At 50.6% G+C, this 14,219-nt stretch overlaps 1 long non-coding RNA gene across 1 annotated transcript in view; it reads right to left on the bottom strand.

Annotated features, from left to right (window-relative positions):
• LOC144946940 (uncharacterized) overlaps positions 1–13,950 on the bottom strand; it is a 31,183-nt gene extending 17,233 nt beyond the window's left edge. Inside the window, exon 1 of the long non-coding RNA XR_013639959.1 lies at positions 13,923–13,950. This is a non-coding gene — a long non-coding RNA (uncharacterized LOC144946940). The remainder of the gene's footprint in view (positions 1–13,922) is intronic.
• Positions 13,951–14,219: the final 269 nt, after the last annotated feature.

Here is a 14,219-nt window from a genome sequence, read left to right as displayed (position 1 = left end):
TAACAGCACTTGACCCAAAAGTGTGCAAAGGCTACACAGGGGATCTTTGTCTTTGTGGTAATGTTCACGTATGATTGACGTCACATGAGCCAACGGTGATCACGCTGCACACCTTGCCACGTCGTTGAAAAAATAAAAGCATCGTTATAATAATATAATAATAATAAAATATCATCGTGAAATAATATCATATAATAATAAAATAATCGGTATAATAATATCATAATAATTATCATCGTTATAATAATATAATAAAATATAATCGTTATAATATAATAATAAAATCATCGTTATTATAATATAACAATAATAAAATATCGTTATAATAATCTCATATAATAATAAAATATGATCGTGAAAATAATATATAATCATAAAATCATCGTTATAATAATATAATAATAAATCATCGTTATTATAATAATATAATATAATAATATATCATCGTGAAAATATATATAATAATAAAATCATCGTTATAATAATATAATAATAATAATATATCATCGTTATTATAATAATACAATAATTGAATGTCATCGTTATAATAATAAAATAATAAAATATACCCGTTATAATAATATTATTATTATCTTGTGCCGTGTATAAATATCAGCACGGGGGAGACAAAGACGGCGGGGAGTTGGTTGTTGGTGGTGGCACCACCACCCACTCGGGCTGCCGTGCCGTGAGCCTCGGCCTCAACTAAAACTCAAAACAATGATTTATATTTTACCAGGTAAGGCCCCCACAGAGCTGTACAGCTCTTTTTCAGAAGCGATATGGCCACAAGTGATAGCTCAACGAAGTGGCTTATCACGCGGAAATATATAGCAGCCAATTACGCTAAACGTATGTTTCTAAATGTGGAGGGGAAAATCGGAGAACTCGAGAGAAAAAATCACATGACCACGGGGAGAGAGAGAGATACGCAAACTCCAAATATACAGCTGCACGTATCAGGATCGGGATCGACCCCACGACCTCCTGTACACCAGGCGAGGTAGTTAACATCTCATAGCCACCGTGATGATGATGAGAGAGTCACGCAAACTCCAAATATACAGCAGCAGTCGTCAATGTTGGGATCGAACCCACGACCTCCTGCATACCAGACGACGTAGTTAACATCTCTTAGCCACCGCGATGATGATGATGATGAGACTTAGAAAGACGTGCAAACTTAAAAGGATACAGCAGGCGTCAAGGTTCGGGATAGAACCCACAACCTCCTGCACACCAGGCGAGGTAGTTAACATCTCGCCAAACATGCGGGCCCTCTAAACCTCATGGCGTGTACCCTGAAGGCCGACGGGACCCCATCCGCTCACCTGAAAAAGTTGTGCAGTACAGCAAGAAGGCTCCGCAACTATTTTCGCGAATTTGTGTTTTTTTTTGTGTCGTCCCCTCGTCTGCGCGTGAGATCTCCCCCAGAACTCGAACCCATGACCAACGTCACCACCGCCCCTCGGATGTCGTCAGATCTCGACAGATCTCGAATGTCGCCAGATCTCGACAGATCTGAGATTTCGCCAGATCTCAACAGATCTCGGAAGTCGTCAGATCTCGACAGATCTGAGATTTCGCCAGATCTCGACAGATCTCGGATGTCGTCAGATCTCGACAGATCTGAGATTTCGCCAGATCTCAACAGATCTCGGAAGTCGTCAGATTTCGACAGATCTGAGATTTCGCCAGATCTCGACAGATCTCGGAAGTCGTCAGATCTCGACAGATCTGAGATTTCGCCAGATCTCAACAGATCTCGGAAGTCGTCAGATCTCGACAGATCTCGGATGTTGCCAGATCTCGACAGATCTCGGATGTTGCCAGATCTCGACAGATCTCGGATGTTGCCAGATCTTGACAGATCTCAGATTTCGCCAGATCTCGAATATCGCCAGATCTCGACAGATCTCGGGTGTCGTCAGATCTCGCAAGCTAAGCGGGATTTTGAGCCTGGCACGCATTTGAATGGGATAAAGTCGAGAGAAAGAAATAACAAACAGGCGTTTTAAGATTGGACTCTGAGGCGGCGAGAAAATATCAGGGAAGCAACAGGCTATTGGATCAATCTGTGCGGAGATTTTAGTTAAGTTCCAGCACTGTGGAGATGGAAGCGAGGGTTTGGTTAATCACACGCAGATGCTGCGTGAAACTCCCTTCCCTGTGGGTGTCGAGGAGGAGCCGTAACCATGGACCGCCAGGAGAAGGCAGTACAGCAAGTTTAACCAGGTGAGAACTAATCTACATCTGTGCCCATCTGTACGGGGATTGAGTGTTGCCCCCTCGTGCAACGCGTGGGTTTTCTCCAAGCGCACCGGTTTCCTCCCCAAACGTGTACGATAAACACAACTCATCATTAATTGGGCTGGTGACATCTTAAAATAACATCCGGCAATCCAGCAGTGTTTGTTTAATAGGCTTGCCTCTGCTGATGAGGCCCAGAAGATCGATACTGGTCCAGAGGTTTTCTGTTTAAACAAATGCTGCTGCTGGCTGCTGCTGCTGTTGTAGCTGCTATAGCTGTAGCTGTTGTAGCTGCTGTAGCTGCTGCTGCTATTTGCTGGCTACTGCTGCTGGCTGCTGCTGCTGCTGTTGCTACTGCTGCTGCCTGCTGCTGGTGCTGCTGCTACTGCTGCTGGCTCCTGCTGCTGCTGGCTGCTGTAGCTGCTGCTGCTGCTCCTGGTGCTGATGCTGTTGCTGCTGCTGCTGCTGCTGTTGCTGCTGCTGCTGGCTGCTGCTGCTGCTGTAGCTGCTGCTGGCTGCTGTAGCTGCTGCTGCTGCTCCTGGTGCTGCTGCTGTTGTAGCTGCTGCTGCTGTAGCTGTTGCTGCTGGCTGCTGTAGCTGCTGCTGCTCCTGGTGCTGTTGCTGCTGCTGCTGTAGCTGGCTGCTATAGCTGCTGCTGCTGCTCCTGGTGCTGCTGCTGGCTACTGCTGCTGGTTACTGCTGGCTGCTGCTGCTGTTGCTGCTGCTGCTGGCTGCTGCTGCCTGCTGCTGGTGCTACTGCTCCTGCTACAGCTGCTGGCTGCTGCTACTGCTGCTACTGCTGCTGCTGAGGCTGTTGCTGCTGTTGCTGCTGTTGCTGCTGCTGAGGCTGTTGCTGCTGCTGGCTGCTGCTGCCTACTGCTGGTGCTGCTGAGGCTGCTGCCTGCTGGTGCTACTGCTGCTGCTGATGCTGCTGGCTGATGTTGCTGGCTACTGCTGCTGCTACTCCTGGCTGTTGCTGCTGTTATTCGGGAAAGCCACACGAAGCTGGTGTATTTCATATGCAGAGAGAGAGAATGTATATTGGCGCTCGTGTTGACTCAATGCACTCGGCATTGTTTCCGCGGTCTGCGCCGCGATGCGCAGCCCCCAGTTGTTGTTCAGGCACGAGGTCCGACGTTTCGCTTTCCATGCTGAGATCTCCTTCGAGATTCAAGGTGTCAGTTCGCGAAAAAGAAGAAGAAGAAGAAGCACGCGGAACGAAACGTCGGACAACGTTCCGGAACAAAAACTAAACTCAACGATCTTCTTGGTTCTTTCGGTAAAGTCACTTTACCGAAAGAACCAAGAAGATGAATCCCTGCAGTCACGAAAGCTTTCAATCGAAATTTAAACTCAATGATGTTTTGCTTTACCAGGTAAGGTACCCACTGAGCTATGTTGTTCTTTTCAAAAGCGACCTGGCCACAAATGATAGCTCAACGAAGTGGCTGATCACGTGGAAATGTATATCAGTCAAATACTCCAAACGCGCGTTTCTAACTGTGGAGGTGAAACAGCAGAGGAAGCGGAGAAAATCCACACAGCCACGGGGAGAGAGATAGAGAGAGAGAGAACACATAAACTCAAAGTTCACAACAGGCGTCACGGCTCGGGTTCGAAACCACGACCTCGTGTATAGCAGGCGAGGTTCAAGTTCAAGTTAATTTATTAGGTGTAGCCCTGTGAGCCTTTTGAATAGGGTGCAACCGCAACAAACAAAAACATGAACAAAAAAACATCTTAAAGTGAATATGTGACTGAGTGCAAACAGAAAATCCAAGAAAAGACAGCAAAATATTGCAAAAAAAAACACTGTTACACACCAATGCTGTGTGCAAAAATCCCAGTGGGATGCAAGTCAAACAACCAACAACAACCACAAGACAACTTAGATTAAGGCCATCAGTCTATCTCTGTACTACAACAAACAAACATGGCTAAACCAATACACTTTTCGAAATCACCAAAATAAAGCCATGAAAGCAATGAAACAGTGATCATAGGAACTGACGGAACTAGCGGGCGAGGTAGTTAACATCTTGCAACAGCACGCGGCGCGACTCGACAGCAGGACACGCCAACCACACGCTCAGCACGGGGCCCACGCTCAGCCACGGGCAAAGTGGCCCAATCGAGCCACAGGGGTCCTTACCCCGTTAATTGTTACATTGCGTTAATTACCGTCACGGGCATCTCGTGACGAATGGGGCTACTCGGCTTGACGTTACCGCTTGCGGGCATTACGCTGCGTGCGTGCGTGCGCTCACCCCCATTCATCCCCTTCTCGAATTCGATCTCACCCCGGCACACAGCTACCAGTGATGATGTCTTCCTCCTTGCCCCCCTCCCCTCCACCTCTCCTCACTTTAGCAGCCGGAACCCGGCGAAAAATCGATTTTGTAAGCACTGTGGCTGAAAGCAAACGTACACCATCTCCCCCCACCAACCCACCCACCCCCACTGAGCCTTCTCCTCCCCCCACCACCAACCCCCACCCCCGCCTGCCTCCCCCCCCCCCACACCTCGCCTTAACCCAGAGATATCAGACGCGGAGTTGCGGTCACTTGGCCGACAGGCATCGGGCGGGACGTTGTAAACTTCTCCCGTGAGCCGGGGAAGATGCGGCCGTCCTTCACAGCCACCCGCCACCGATCGTAGTGCTGCCCCCCCCGCCCCTCCACCCGCCCCTCCACCCACCCCTCCACCCAACCCCTTTCATTTGCAGCCCTCAATCTATCCACTGCTGGATGAAGCCCCCCCCCCACGCTGTGACAGTAGCCATGGGGAGGAGCGGGGGGTGACGGGGAGGGGTGTTTGATCGTACACAAATCGCCGTCGTTCATGTCCGTGACACATTGTGAATAATTGTATAATTACGTAAATCATTCTTATAATTATTGTTGTTGTTGTTACGAGTATGACGAGTAGAGAGTCCCTTTGCTGCTCTGCAATGGAGAATATGAGTCAGTGGTCATATCCCACGATTCTCCTGTAACTCGGAGCACTAAAAGTAATCAGGTTTTTTTTTTGTAATAATGAAAGGCCAGGATAATGTGTTTTGTGATGATTTTTTTTCTATTATTCTCCAGGATTTCAAGAATATCCTGGCAAAAGAATCGCATTAATAGGAACCCAAATGTAAAAGTTAGAGCGAATTTAAATGAGTGGAATTCAGTCTTTGGCATAGTTTAATTCCACCTCTTATCTGTCGCTATATCTATTAATAGTATTATTAAAAGTCTTCCTAACTTATTTTTTCTCCGCCGTTTCAATTCAACTCAACGTTAATTTGTTACACGGGAAATCCCCCCGTGTAGCCAGTTACCAAGCGAGCTTCGGTAGTAACGACCCCGCAGCAGCCACGAACAAAACAGAGTTCGCGTCTGGGTGCAGAGGAGCCCAGCCAGCAGCCAGGCAGAAAACTCGAGACGGCTGGATAGTAAGTAGGATCGGGCCGAGCGTAGTGTAAAGCATCACCACTGGGGAGACAAAGGTGGTCCTGGCGTGGTGGTACTGCCCTCTAGTGCACAGTGCTGATTTTCATCGATCAAATGTGCTTGCTAACAGCACTTGCCCCAACAGCCAGTGCAGGCTATAAGGGGGATCTTTGTATTTTTTTTAATACGATACAGTGCTAGGTATTAAAGAGCCAGATTAAAATGTTTATGAAGTGGATGAAAGCCATCGCGGTTCACAGAGATGTTGGCGATGGAGATGTCTTGCGTATTTAGTTACTTGTTCAAATAGTTCACCCGGATAATCACCCCTTGAGATGGGACGTCTCGTTTGCAAGGATGTTCCAGGGTGCCAATTAAAGCGTACACATAGCAAACACGTGATGACACGTGCACAAAAGGCAAATACAAAGACCTCCCGTGTAGCTTTCACAGACTTTGGGGGCAAGTGCTGTTAGCGAGCACCTATGAAGACCGGCACGGCACACGAGGGGGTGGGTGGCCAGTACCACGCCCGGCCGCCTTTGTCTCCCGAGTGACGATGTTTACACACAGCTCCAAGTACTCATTTGAGGCCGAGTCGATCTAGGAGAGGTCCAGGACAGGTTCAAATAATCGTCACTGTTGTTGGTCCTGAGCGGGAATTCAACTCGGGGCGCCGAGTTCATAGCGCAGCGTAGCGCTAACCACAGCGCCACCGCTCCCACTTATCATCTCACCCGTCCGTACACATGCAGTCAATATGTACGCAAGTTCGTTTTTGCGTCGCCGATTTTGTTTTATTTTGCCAAAAATAATCTCATTGAAGATGTAACCAACACCACGTGCCTCCATGCTCAGTCGTACGTCGAGTACTGTTGGAAATTCCACATTTCCATGGCGGGACCCAGTTTGTGTATGGACCAACGATGGCACAAGTCGAACTAGTGTTTGAACCCACGACCTTGGGAACATTGGACACGTGTCCGCTCTGAGTTTCATTTCGTTCGTTCGAATATTTTGTTGTTATTTGTTTTTGCTGTTGTCCTTGTTGGTGACCCAGGTTACGGCTTGCGAATTAAACTCTCGTCCTGACCTCTTGAGTGCTCGCCCTGGTTGCACAGAATCAACTTGACCTTGACATTGTGAACTCGTAACCGTGGTCCAGGGGCTCTGCCTAACGTCCTGGGAGATGCCGGTGCTGAAATTCCACGATTTGAGTCGCTACCTCCTCCCCATCGCACATAAGCCCGGACACAACTTGATGAACACAGAATAATATAATCTTGATTTGAAGCTTTCGTGACTGCAGGAATCCATACTCTTTGGTTCTTTCGGTAAAGTCACGTGGGTAGAAAAATAATACATCTATAATAATATATATTTATATATTCCCAGCTGTCAATTAATACCATTAGAGAACAGGAAACGGACTTTTGACATTCCATAAAAACCCAATTAAATTAGCGTGGTGGTGGAAATCTTTGGTTCGTGGGGTTTTTTTTTTTAAACCCTAGGTCAAAGGTCGTATGTCATAACATCGCTCACTCGTCGTTCACGCCACCGCTCCTGCCGTTGAGACTCAGCACCGCCGCGTGACAAACGACGTCTCCGATCGCGCCCATCATTATCGGGATGCTGCCGGAAGCGTATCGCTTCGCCCCGCTGGAATTATACAACCCCAGAGATCAACGGTTCGATATCATTCGATCTCCCACCGCGGCAGTGGAGGAGACAAATTGGTTCAAGCTGTTCAAATGCACCCCCGCCACCCCGCCGATTCCAGCGGTATGAATGAGTAGAGACATGTGGTCGTGTTTCTCCAGGACCCACCGGTTTTTTCCCCTCCACATTTAGATTCAACATCACGCGTTTTTAAGTATTGGGCTGCTGCTATAAATGTCCACGTGATACGCCGCTTCGTTGAGCCATCATCTGTGGCCGCCAGATCGCTTCTGAAAAAGAGCTACATAGCTCAATGGACCTTACCTGGTAAAATAAAATTTTAAAAAATAGGTTAGTTTGTAGTTTTCATTGGCAGACCGCTTGTGGTGCGGTAAATCGTGGGTACTTCCACTTCTTATTCTTCCAAGATGTCCGGCCCAGCGTTGGAAGAGTAGGCCCAATGCCCTCTGGAGGGGCTCGTCAGAGCTCCCTCCAGGAGTGGAGGCCCCTTCTGCCAGCAGTGGCGTGAGCGAGCAGTTGCAGGTCTGCGCCCGTACCTTCGCTTTTAATATAAAACGATTGCAATATTACGAACACCGCGTTTGCACGACACGGGTTATTACGGTCGTTCTTTTTCGGAGTATTTGTTGTTATTATTCTCTTTCGCCACGCTTTAATTTTGGCTTCATTACTGGAAAGTGACGAAATTCCCCGTCTTGAGTTCGCTGCCCATTGATTCCAGTTTTCCCGTAATGGCGCAAATCAATTAGATGCAGCTCAGAAAATATAACACCGGCTCATTTTCCACCATTGACCTGCATCCCCCCCACCACCACCCCCTCTCCATCTCTTCCCCCGCCGGCCTAATATTCTCCGTGGGTGTTAGGTTTGGCATTGCTTACCGTTCTGACGCAATACCCTATATATATACGCACACACGCGCGCGTGCGTGTGTGTGTGTATACATCCGTGGTGTTATTGTACGATGTAAATACACATGGAAGGAAGCGCGCGGTTCGTGTCAGCGTGCCCGCTCGTTTTACAGAAGTCACGCTCCAAGGTCTGTCCGGAGGTTCTGCTCCACTCGCGGAATTTGAACCAAAACATTTCGATAAAAAAGATGTATCTATATTTGAGAGGTGGCGAGGGTTGTCTATTGTTTTATCAAATATATTTCGGTGAATTAAATGACACCACAGGCCCCAAATTCTCACCCCCACCCCGTCCAAGCGACCAGCAACATGCAGCACGAATTGAAGTTGTAATTGATGAGAATTCATCCGTTTCTTGAGAATTTAAAAATCGATATATTTTTAAGAACTTGGGGAAAAGAGGCGATGATGATGACGACGACGACGATGATGATGATGATGGAAGAAGGCGTTCCAAGTGCAGCAGTGGCGAGGGAAGGAGCAAAAAGAGAAGGGAGATGACTTGCAGTGTGGCGAGTGGGTGGGTGACTAGGTGGGTGAGTGAGTGGATTAGTGTGGTGTTTTGCCCTACAGCATGGTAGATGAGTGAGTTAGTAGGTCGACTCAGTCTTAAGTGAGTGCCTGGTGCTATATGTAAAACATCACCCCTGGGGAGACAAAGGCGGCCGGGCGTGGTGTTGGCCACCCACCCCCTCGTGTGCCGTTCCGGCCTTCATAGGTGCTACTCGCTAACAGCACGTGCCCCTACAGTCTGTTACAGGCTACACGGGTGCATTTTTCTTCTTGGTTCTTTCGGTAAAGTCACGTAGAAGGGAAGTAATAAAATAATACAAATAAAACATAATAAAATAATTCTCACGACGTTTCGGCCACAACGCAAGCAGCCGTCTTCAGGTGAAAAATGAAACACTGCCAAGCTTGGAGCGTATATATAAGCTGGGTTGGAGGTGGAAGAAGAGCGCCTTGACAAAATAATTTGCAAATCAAGATGAATTTAGCATATTTGGCACGAGTGAGTAGATGAGCGAGTGAGTGAGTCGCCGTGACCTGGAGTTGTGAGCTGGTTGACCGCCGTGTGGATGAGATGCAGCGGTCAGTGTGGTGGTAGGGGGTGGGGGGTGAAGCGAACGACGGAGGGACGTTCACGCGAACCACGGTGAGTAGCGATAGAAGAAGGGGGGGGGGGCGGTGGGATACATCATCAGAGAGTCGTCTGCCAGCGGGAGATGTCGATGGCTCTGCACGGGCAAGTGGAGAGGAAGGGGAGAGATGAAGAGGGAGAAAATCGGTGCGTTGTCTCGACTCCGATCTCGATTTGCTTCTTTCGGCTTTGAATTCTATTCGCTCCATTGCGACCACGGTTCTTTTGTACTTTTTGTTCCGTCGTTGTTGTTGTTGTGGTGACACCGCAGGTCACTCTTGCAAGTGCGACTCGCCCCGCGATCTTGAGTTCCCACGCCGTTACACAACAACAATGCACTGAACAACTCGACACTTATTTAATGTGCGGGTTAACACACATTCCTGCGGAGGGAGCTGGTAGGAACGTTGGGTTGCTCGGTCAATGGCCTGCAGGGTCAACGGCGGCGTGGTGTATTCCGCAAATATGGCCGACTGTGAGGGCGGGCACAAGCCGGCGTGAGTAGGTTAAACGTTGAGTTTTATAAGGGCACCACGGGGTGACCAGCCCCTCCCCACCCAGCCCCACCCCCCACCCAGCCCCACCCTACCCACCCAGCCCCTCCCCACCCAGCCCATCCCTCCCTCCCCACCCAGCCCCTCCCTGCACGACGGACACAATAATCCCCTGTGAGCTGGTGTAACCAGGAGGTTCCTACCAGTATAAAGGATTCTCATTGACGCCGCGCACACACACAAAGATAAAGGTCCCCAGTGTAGCCTTGGCAGACTGTTGGGGCAAGTGCTGTTAGCACCTATGAAGGCCGCACGGCGCACGAGGGGGTGGGTGGCCAAGACCACGCCCGGCCGCCTTTGTCTCCACAGCGGGAATGTTTACACACCGCACCAAGGACTCGTTTGAGGCTGAGTCGACCTAGGGGAGGCCCGGTTCAGATAATCGTCACTGGTGTTGGCCGTGAGCAGGAATCAAACTCGGGTCGCCAACTCTCCCCACCACACCGCCTCCCCCCACCACACCGCCCCTCTCCACCACACCGCCCCCCACCACCACACCGCCCCTCCCCATCTCACCGCCTCCCCCCACTACGCCGCCTTGGTGCTCCAACGACGATGGGGCGAGAGGCGGAGCCCCCCCCCCCGCCCGGGGAAACGGGGGACTGGGCAACACAAAAATAAATAAATAAAATAGAAAACATTTCCAGCGAGAAGGATTTAATTACGGCCGCTGCAAGACCTTTTCACGTGCCCGGTGGCCACCCCCACCGCTGCACAACCTGCACGACCTCCTCCTCCTCGTGGCCGTTGCCTTCCTCCTCCCCGTAGCCTGAAAAATGACACTCGGTGGGGGCAAAGCTGTTCGGACAGCCGCCCTGGCCGCCTAATTTGTCCGCCGCTCGCTAACAGAGCCCCGTGATCCACTTGGCATCGATCGCTCATCGCGGCCGCTCTGCGGGGCCATCTTTTACCGCGGCCGCTACCGTCCACCGCTGCTGTTGCCCTCCGCATTCTCCTCCTCCGGCCGCTTTAACCCCCCCTCCCCCTTCTCTCTGATGTCTCTCGTCTTCTCCCACGTCTAGTGTCTTGCCCTCCACCCCCCGTTACCCTAGATCTCGTCGCTTCTCGGTACCACCCAGCCGGTGTGGCTTAACCTTCTCGCGAGGGTTGATTCAAATACTTCGCCCGGGTCGTGCCTCTGAGATGGGCGCATCTCGTTGGCAGTGCTGCCCCCATTAGTCAGTTGACGCACACCCATCGCACACCCATCGCACACCCATCGCATACCCATCGCACACCCATCGCACACCCATCGCATACCCATCGCATACCCATCGCACACCCATCGCACACCCATCGCACACCCATCGCATACCCATCGCACACCCATCGCATACCCATCGCATACCCATCGCATACCCATCGCACACCCATCGCATACCCATCGCATACCCATCGCACACCCATCGCACACCCATCGCATACCCATCGCATACCCATCGCACACCCATCGCACACCCATCGCATACCCATCGCACACCCATCGCATACCCATCGCATACCCATCGCATACCCATCGCACACCCATCGCATACCCATCGCATACCCATCGCATACCCATCGCACACCCATCGCACACCCATCGCACACCCATCGCATACCCATCGCACACCCATCGCACACCCATCGCACACCCATCGCATACCCATCGCACACCCATCGCATACCCATCGCATACCCATCGCACACCCATCGCACACCCATCGCACACCCATCGCACACCCATCGCACACCCATCGCATACCCATCGCACACCCATCGCACACCCATCGCACACCCATCGCATACCCATCGCATACCCATCGCACACCCATCGCATACCCATCGCATACCCATCGCACACCCATCGCACACCCATCGCACACCCATCGCACACCCATCGCACACCCATCGCACACCCATCGCACACCCATCGCATACCCATCGCACACCCATCGCACACCCATCGCATACCCATCGCATACCCATCGCACACCCATCGCATACCCATCGCATACCCATCGCACACCCATCGCACACCCATCGCATACCCATCGCATACCCATCGCATACCCATCGCACACCCATCGCATACCCATCGCATACCCATCGCATACCCATCGCACACCCATCGCACACCCATCGCATACCCATCGCATACCCATCGCACACCCATCGCACACCCATCGCACACCCATCGCATACCCATCGGCACGCGCGCGTTTAGAATCTTTAAACTCACGTCGGTAATTTAGCATTTTGGAATGAGTTGGTTATCACGAGATCCATTCTTATTGACCGTATGAATGCATCGGTACGAGCTAAGGTGTCGCTACTTTGGCTGGTCACAATTATTTTGTGGGCCGTGGGCTATCACCTCGCTGCAATTCGGCAGCTTCTGATCGTGACACGAGAGGGGGGAAGAGTTTAGGGGGGCGGGGTGCGGGGGGGGTAAATTGGTCCGTGGTTCCAGACGAAATCTTGCACGGGTCGGCGGCCCCGTTGAAGGCGTGAGACGATTAATTGACAGCGGGTTATCCAAGTCTTTCATAAATGAGGGAGTCATTAATTACATCAGCTAATAAGAAACAACGCGCACACACCCACACGCACAGTGCCACTGGTATTGGCCAAACAGCAGCAAGGATAAAGACGTTTCCTGCAAATGACTCAATCGGTATTAGACGCAGCGCACACAACATCGTCTGCTGCGTAAATTTGAATAAGTAAGCGTAATAAAATGTATTATTCTATTATATAGCTCTTATTATTTTTATTTTTAAATAAATTTCTAGCAGAATTTAGTGCCAACTCAAATTGCATTAAAGTGAGTTACAATGATGTTGTCTTTACTGTTGTTTACTTGTTGACCGATGACCGCAGCGATGGTCATGTAGTCTCTTCATCCCCCCCCCCTCCAACCTCTCCATCGCTCCGTCCATACCTCTCCATTCTGATATCCATCAATCTCTCACCCCTCCTCGCCATCTCTCATCCATATCCCCATCACTCGCCCAATTCTTCTCCTCCACGTCTGCATCGCTCCCTCCATCTCCCCATCACTACGTACCTCCATCCCTCTTCCCATGCCATCCTCCATCCATCCATCTCCCCATCACTCTCTCCATCCTTCTCCTCCCCTCTCACCTGTCCATCCCTCTCTCCCTGCCCCCCCCCCGCCCAACAATCCTCCGCCCCCCCCTCCCCCCATAATGTGTGAGCTCAGCGTAAGGCAATAGTGCAATTACCATTAAATATTGATACTAACGGCCCGCTTTAAGAGGCAAACAAGGTTAATGTGAACGTCTGTATTTATTTCTTGTCACTTACGGCGCGGGGAGTGATGAATGGGGCAATTTCCGACGTAGAGAAGAAGGGTGGGGGGGAAGAATAATAATGTAATAAATGTATATAAATAATAATTAATATTATACGAGGTGTGAATGGAAAGCTGAGTGAAGATGCGATTCACTCACTCCACTCTCTCACTCTCTCTCTCCCCTCCATCTCTCCCGCGCACACACACACACACGCACAAACATGCACGCACACACAAAGATAACACACACATGCACGCACACACACACACGCACACACACACGCACACACAAACACGCACACACACATGCGCACACGCACAACACACACACGCACGCACACGCACGCACGCGCGCACGCACGCACGCGCGCACGCACACACACATGCACGCACTCTGATACACGCACACACACACGTACGCACAAACACGCACACACACGCACACACACTCGGACGCACTCTGATACACACAAACACGCACACGCACGCACACGCGCGCGCTCTCTCTCTCTCGCCATCGTGAGAGATGTCCAATGGAGATGTTCCAATTGCACGACGCGAGATCGCATCTCGATTAACGCGCCGTAACAGGATCCACTTCCGAGGCAGGAAGGGAAGAGAAGAGAGAGAAAGAGAAAACACATTTACCCAGCACGGACGATCCGCCAGCGCTGAGTTGAAATCACCGCGATGTGGGCGCTCTGTTGCGGCAGGAGCTGTCCAGGGCTGAGCTACAGAAAATTTTCCCTGCCCACCCCCGCCCCCCGTGTCTACCAGCATATATTAACAACAAGAACAACAATTTTCACATTCGTCAATAACACCGCTGTGTGTGGTCTTAACGGGGAAACCAAATGTATGAAGCAACGTTTCAGGCAATGCGCCTTCTCTATACGACATGGGTGGAGAAGAGAGGCACAGTGGACTATAATAATTGGCGGCTGC

This window comes from Lampetra fluviatilis, chromosome 43, assembly GCF_964198595.1.
Source record: "Lampetra fluviatilis chromosome 43, kcLamFluv1.1, whole genome shotgun sequence".
NCBI classification, from domain to species: Eukaryota; Metazoa; Chordata; class Hyperoartia; order Petromyzontiformes; family Petromyzontidae; genus Lampetra; species Lampetra fluviatilis.
Note: the sequence above shows the minus strand (reverse complement) of the source record. Positions and strands in the feature narration are given on the sequence as shown.